We start from the raw sequence: 7,968 nt of genomic DNA on the forward strand, positions 1-7,968 counted from the left end.
CCATGAATATAGCCATTGTTGCATCATATTATTCATGCACTTGTGCTTCTAATGGTTATGTGCAAAAGAAGAGAACCATCATGATGGATGATGTGTTTATCTACCATGCGCATACGTTCTTTGTTTTCTTGTGTGCATGTGTAGGATACTTGGACTTTGTGTCGACTTCCACGTCACGTGAGTTGACAATTCGAGCTCTTGAGAGCGAACCATCTTCTACCACGACAATTCTACATCGCACTTGCTTGTACTTAGGCATTGTGAAGGACGCACAAGGACACGCCTTGAAGGTGACATCTTTCTTGATCATGGATATTATGGATCATACTACTTGTGTTGCTTGCACCATGAGACTTATTGTTCATCTTGGACAACTTGATTGCACACATGTTAGAGATCTTGTTTCGACTTGTTATTTTCACCATCCCATGCATCATGATATATATGCCTTGTGTGTTGCATCCAATTCTTGGATTACTTGCTCCTCTCATATGTTCGGTTGCAACAATGTCACCACTTCACATATGCCATGTCCCATTGATTGCTACATGCTTGCCTTGATTGCCTCACACATGATGAACAATTGCTCTTTCCATTGTGTTGAGTGCCACACGATATTCACTACACCCCATGCACATTATGCTTGGATTGTCTTGCACTTGACCCATGTGTTTAGACACTTCATTTTATTTGGTGTTGTGAATGCTTCTTATGCCTACCATAGACCTTTCATTGAGCGCTTTGCCCATGCTTGCTATGACTTTGAGGTAGATGCTTATTCTCTTGTTACACATATTTGCATCACTACCTCACATTTACATGCTTGTCCCCATGATTTCTTTGCTTGTGCTCGATTGATATGCTTACATGCCATGTCACAATCCTTTGTCAAACCATATGCTTTGCATGATGATGACACTTGTTTGGTGAATCACCTCTTGAATGTTTGGTTTTGCACTAACGCTAACCACATTTGTTTTTCCAAGTGTTTGTTGTCCTTGCTCCTTTTGAAGGAATCACAAGACGGTGCGACATTGGAGAGTGCCCATTTCGAGCTTCAAGATGAAAAGTACTTGGTGAACGTCCACTTCTACATGGCAAAGCCATCTCTTTCCCATGGTGATTTGGTTTTCGATCTGAGGTCGGATCTTTCCCAAGGGAGGGGAGATGATGCGGAGCATCCTATGGACATCACCATGTCAAGAGTCCATTCGGCGAGTGACATGTGCGACATCTACTTCACATACACAGAGGTGAATCATCTCCTTTACACGTGCTCAGTTGACCCCTTCGAGGATGGTATACTACTTGACACTCCACTCGTGTGCATGCCTAGGTATTGTCGGAACACTACGGACGACGAGGAGGAGTACAAGCGCCAAGAAACAACTACACCATCCGAGAGGGAAGCCTGGAAGCGACGACGGAAGAAGACGGAGCTGCTGAAGCTACAGCGGCCGGACATCCGGGCCAAGGGCCGACCATCCAGCGCCTGTGCACCCGCCCAACAGCTACACCAACAGAAGGCCGAAAAAGCTTCAGCGGCCGGACATCCGGCGCCAGCCCCGGACATCCGGCGCCTCGCCAAAGCCTGGACATCCGGCGCCTCTTCCGGAAATCTGGCATCGAACGACAGAACGCACCCGAAGTTTGGCCACTTCAGCCTGGACATCCGGCGTGAGCCCCGGACATCCGGCGCCCCACGAACGGCCGGACATCCGGCCCCCAGCCCGGACATCCGGCGCCTGCCTGCGCGCAGCCACGGGCCAGAGGCCCTTGTATCCCTTTCCACTTACCCCTTTGAGGCTTAGACTATAAATAGACCTCCCCCTTCTCCTTTCTAGGGTTAGCAAAGTGATAGCTCATTTGATAGAGAGCTTTGCTCCTTGTACCACTCTACTCTTGAGAGAGAGAGACTACTACTCCTTATGGAGGCCAAGACCTCCATCTAGGAGAAGATCCTGTGGGATATATCATCAAGACCCCCTCTTGGGCGGCCCCCTTCAAGACCTCCTCATGGAGATGAACCTTACCTTGTAACTTTCCCTTTGTTGTTCATGTACCTTGTGGATCTTGTGTGTTTGATTGTCTAGTGGATGTGTGATTGGACTTGTTCTTGAGTGTTCCCCCTTGTGATCTCTCTCCGTTCTTCCCCGTGTTCATTGTGTTCTTCGAGGGAACCCACTCCAATCGTGAAAGATCGGCCTACACCGGGTTAGCCCTGTATCACATAAGTTTCTCCCGTGCATATCTTACATACTTGTCTCATATCATACTTGGCTCGAGCATCAAGCATAGTGAAAAAAAGACAAGCTTTTAAGCAAAAAGAGGAGACACAAAGAGCTTATAAGCAATAGCATTGAGCCATTTTGCATATCATCTTGGTCACCGCATAAATAGCATAGTCGGGATTGAAGACGACACGTTTCTCTTATAGGTTGGTGCACATGCGTATCTTGCCCATTTGAGCAATCGAGCTAGCGTCTCTCTAGCATTCGCACAACAAGAGCATTTTCCGTGATCACACATTTTGAGCTCACCCCTTGGTTGTGCGGATCCCATCTATCTTTCGTGTGTGTGTTCCTAGTGATACTCTTGGCTTTGATCTATTTGCTTTACTTGCATTTTTGTGAACCTTCTCAACCTTATCGATATCTTGACTAACATTTGCTTGAAATTTTTGCCACCATCCTAACCAAGCTACTCCATAAGCCTTTTACTTGTAGGTGTGAGAAACAAACTCGGTTCTAATTCTACTATTGTGGCATTACATTGAGTGACACTTGTTACATCCTCAATCCTCGGAAAAGGTAACTTCGGTATTGTTCTCTCCTTTTCCTACTCACCCCACTTGGTTATGATGGATAGGACAAGTTCATCGGCGAACCCGCTCTTCGAGGACCAAGATGGCGAGGTCGACTACGTCACCAAGGGCCACTTCTTCATCGCGCAAAGGGCTCTCCATCAAGAAAGTGAGGCCTTGGGTGAACGCCTTGACCAACTCGCCAGCGACGTTCGTCAAGCGGAAGCAAGGAACCGCGACTACATAGACGAAAAGTTCACTACACAAATGGAAGAACTTTGTAGCATGATCGTGCGATGCCCACCTTCCTCATCATCGCCAACAAGAAGGCGCCACTCAAGCCACCTCTCAAGTCGACACTCTTCGGACTACTCCCCCTATGATACAAGTCCTCCACGAGCTCAAGTCCCTCGACGTCAAGCACCTCCAGATCACCAAGCTCAAGAAAATCCATTCTATGGCAATGGCTTACAAGACCGAGTCCGAGCACGTGAAAGGGCGTGACAACACGCGCAAGAACCAAGGGAGCAAGAGAAAATGCCTCCACAAGTGCCACGGCAACAACCTCAAGACGAAGACGCCATCTGTCAAGAACAAGAGGAACGAGCATGACTACACCAAGAGGAGCAAGATGCCGAAGCACTTTGACAACAACAACTACGGCAAGAAGTCCAAGCTCAAGCGGCCCTCGATGCACTCCGTGATTCCACACGTGCTGTTGCCCAACGCGGTCGGGAAGCACGAGAACAAGAGGAAGCTCTTCGTCGAGAGATACAAGAAGAAGCCGCGAGACGCGAAGAGCAACAAGAAAGGTGGAACCAAGCGCATATCCCTCGTCCTCCTCCATGACAAGAACGACATCAAGAGAATCAAGTGCTTCAAGACCCTCCTCCACGCCAAGAGCGACATCTCGAGGAACGAGCATTTGAGGATCTTCCTCCACGGCAAGAGCGACATCAAAACCACTACTTCGATGAAGAACTCCGCTACGGCAAGCTCAAGTTCACCATGCCCAAGTTCTCCGGAAGCAATGATCCCGAAGAGTATCTCTCATGGGCCTTGAAGGTGGACAAGATATTCCGTCTTCACAACTATGACGAGGAAAAGAAGATCGCCATGGCCTCCCTCGAGTTCCAAGACTACGTTCTCATTTGGTGGGAACAAGTGATTGAGCGACGACGTACAAGAGGCGAACCACCAATCACAACTTGGACGGCGATGAAGGATGTAATGAGAGCTCGTTTCGTGCCTACACACTACACCCGTGATCTCTTCAAGAAGTTGCAACTCCTCAAACAAGGCACCAAGACGGTGGAAGAATACTACCAAGAAATGGAGATTGCCATGATACGTGCCAATGTCAAGGAAGACGACGAGCAAACAATGGCACGCTTCTTGAACAGCCTCAACCATCCAATCAAGCGGATTGCCGACTTCCAACCATACTCAAACCTCCTCGAGCTAGTTCATCAAGCGACCAAGGCCGAGCGACAAGTCCAAGATGACTTCAAATACGCCAAGTAATCGTCCAAGACCTACAGCTCCTACTCTCAAGCTCCCGCGACTTCGGCAACTCCTACCTCAACTAGAGCATCACCAAGTACCGGCGACAAGTCAAGTTCCAACCAAGCTACGCCTTCCTCGACTTGTTCTCCGGCAAGCAACTACAAATCCAAGACTCCCTCATCTTCGGCGCCACCGAACGACCCCGTCAATACAAGTTCTCTCAAGTGCTTCACATGTGGTGGCCGGGGACACAAGTCCTTCATGTGCACCAACAAGCGAACTATGATCTTCAACGATGATGGCACTTATGACTCGATGAGTGAAGAAGAAATGGAAGCCCTTGAGCACGTGGCCATGCACCGGCGCGTCAACAAAGATGAAGATGATCAAGTGTTTTGTGACAATTATTCAACTCCCTCTCTCGTGGTCTCCAAGGTCTTCACGCTCCAACACCATCAAGATGAAGACCAACGGTGCCACATCTTCCACACAAAGGCCGGCATCAATGGGCATTCCGTGAAAGTCATCATCAACGGAGGAAGTTGTCACAACTTGGCAAGTGAAGAGCTATGTTCCAAGCTGCAATTGGTCAAGAAGAAGCACCCTCGTCCCTACAAGGTGCAATGGTTAAGCGACTCCGGCACTATTCAAGTGGAGCATATGATGCAAGTTTCTTTCAAGATTGGCGCCTACGAGGACACCTTGGAGTGTGATGTAGTTCCTATGTCGGTGTGCCACCTTCTCTTGGGACGACCTTGGCAATTTGACCGTGGAGTCATCCACAACGGACGAACCAACTATTTATACCTTCAAGATGAAAGGCAAGGAATATGTGCTTCGACCAATGTCACCAAGCCAAGTAATCACCGATAAGCAAGCATCCACCCATCATGGAGATCCCAGTGAGAGAGTGAACCACCAGAAAGAAAGTGAGAGCCACAAGCCAAAATTGAGCGCCTCTTCACCAAGAGAGAAAAACTTAGTCCTCCTAGCCACAAAAAGAGAGATGAGAGAAGTGTGTGAGAACCCATCGAGTGTCATCCACTTTGTCCTCCTATGCAAGGATGAGGTGACAAAAACTAACAATCCTAATCCTCTTCCTCTAGTGTTTTCAAACTTGTTGCAAGAATTCGAGGATGTCTTTCCCGGCGAGCTACCTCCCGGTCTTCCTCCTCTACGTGGCATTGAACATAGGATCGACCTCATCCCCGGCGCTCCTCTTCCGAACAAGGCTCCATACTGCGTGAACCCCGAAGAAACGAAGGAGATCCAACGACAAGTACAACAACTCATCGACAACGGCCATGTACATGAAAGCTTAAGCCCTTGTGCTATTCCGGTTATACTTGTGCCCAAGCAAGATGGTACTTTTCGCATGTGCTCCGATTGTAGACCCAACAATGCTATCACCGTTCGTTATAGGCACCCCATACCTCGACTTCACGATATGCTAGATGAACTTAGCGGTGCCACTATTTTCTCCAAAATTGATCTTAAAAGTGGTTACTATCAAATTCGCATACAAGAGGGTGATGAATGGAAAACCGCTTTCAAAACAAAATTTGGCTTGTACGAGTGGTTGGTTATGCCTATGGGTTTATCGGAAGCTCCCGGTACTTTCATGCGTCTTATGCATTTTGTGCTTCGTCCTTACATTGGAGTGTTTGTTGTGGTCTACTTCGATGGCATACTTGTTTTTAGCAAATCCATCAAAGATCATATAAAGCATGTTAGGGCTGTTTTACAAACTCTTCGCAAAGAACGTCTTTATGCGAACATGAAAAAGTGCACTTTTGGTGTTGACAAGCTTGTTTTCTTGGGTTTCGTTGTTTCCTCAAAGGGTGTCCATGTTGATGAGTCTAAAATCGAAGCAATTAAAACTTGGCCACAACCCACCAATTTGCAACAAGTGCGTAGTTTTCTTGGCCTTGCGGGTTTCTATCATCGCTTTGTGAAAGATTTTAGCACTATTGCCGCACCGTTGCATGCCTTGAGTAAGAAAAATGCTCCTTTTGTTTGGGGACCATTGCAATCTACCACTTTTGATGAACTCAAATCCTTGCTTACTCATGCTCCGATTCTTGCGTTGCCCAACTTTGAGAAAACTTTGAGGTCCATTGTGATGCTAGTGGTAATGGAATTGGTGGAGTTTTGATGCAAGAAAAGCAAGCTATTGCATACTTTAGTGAAAAACTCTCCGGTGCTCAACTTAACTATCCCATGACAAAGAATTGTATGCTTTAGTGCGTGTGTTGCAGGTTTTGGTACATTACCTTAGACCGCATGAGTTTGTCATAGATACCGATCATGAGACACTTAAGTACCTTAAAGGTCAAACCAAGTTGAATAAACGACACGCTAAATGGAGTGAATTTATTGAATCATTCCCCTATGTGATCAAGTACATTAAGGGCAAAGAGAACGTTGTGGCGGATGCCCTTTCCCGCAAATGCATGTTACTTACTCAACTTGAATTGAATGTTGTTGGATTTAATCATATCAAAGATTTATATGAGCATGATGTGACTTTTGCTAATCCCTATGCTAAGTGTGCGACACATACTTCTTGGGAATGATACTATATCAAAGTTGGTTATCTTATGAGAGCTAACAAACTATGCATTCCCGAGTCTTCTCTTCGTTTGTTACTTTTGCAAGAGGCTCATGGAGGTGGACTCATGGGACACTTTGGACGCGACAAGACATATGCCACGCTCTCCAAGAACTATTTTTGGCCCAAGATGTTTCGCGATGTCGCCCGATTCACCAACCGATGCTCTACATGTTGCAAAGCTAAGTCACAATCTCAATCCCATGGTTTACATTTGCCTTTACTGTTGGAAATATGCCCTAGAGGCAATAATAAATGGGTTATTATTATATTTCCTTGTACATGATAATCGTTTATTATCCATGCTAGAATTGTATTGATTGGAAACTCAGATACATGTGTGGATACATAGACAACACCATGTCCCTAGTAAGCCTCTAGTTGACTAGCTCGTTGATCAATAGATGGTTACGGTTTCCTGACCATGGACATTGGATGTCGTTGATAACGGGATCACATCATTAGGAGAATGATGTGATGGACAAGACCCAATCCTAAGCCTAGCACAAGATCGTGTAGTTCGTTTGCTTAGAGCTTTTCTAAAGTCAAGTATCAGTTCCTTAGACCATGAGATTGTGCAACTCCCGGATACCGTAGGAATGCTTTGGGTGTACCAAACGTCACAACGTAACTGGGTGGCTATAAAGGTGCACTACAGGTATCTCCGAAAGTGTCTGTTGGGTTGGCACGAATCGAGACTGGGATTTGTCACTCCCTGTAAACGGAGAGGTATCTCTGGGCCCACTCGGTAGGACATCATCATAATGTGCACAATGTGACCAAGGAGTTGATCACGGGATGATGTGAGTTACGGAACGAGTAAAGAGACTTGCCGGTAACGAGATTGAACAAGGTATTGGGATACCGACGATCGAATCTCGGGCAAGTAACATACCGATTGACAAAGGGAATTGTATACGGGATTGATTGAATCCTCGACACCGTGGTTCATCCGATGAGATCATCGTGGAACATGTGGGAGTCAACATGGGTATCCAGATCCCGCAGTTGGTTATTGACCGGAGAGGCGTCTCGGTCATGTCTGCAT

The 7,968-nt window shown here is 46.7% G+C and overlaps 1 pseudogene; it reads left to right on the top strand.

Moving 5' to 3' along the window:
* The first annotated feature begins 3,182 nt into the window (after positions 1-3,182).
* On the top strand, positions 3,183-7,008 carry LOC123158223 (uncharacterized; annotated as a pseudogene).
* Positions 7,009-7,968: the final 960 nt, after the last annotated feature.

Source organism: Triticum aestivum, chromosome 1D (assembly GCF_018294505.1).
Source record: "Triticum aestivum cultivar Chinese Spring chromosome 1D, IWGSC CS RefSeq v2.1, whole genome shotgun sequence".
Lineage (NCBI taxonomy): Eukaryota > Viridiplantae > Streptophyta > Magnoliopsida > Poales > Poaceae > Triticum > Triticum aestivum.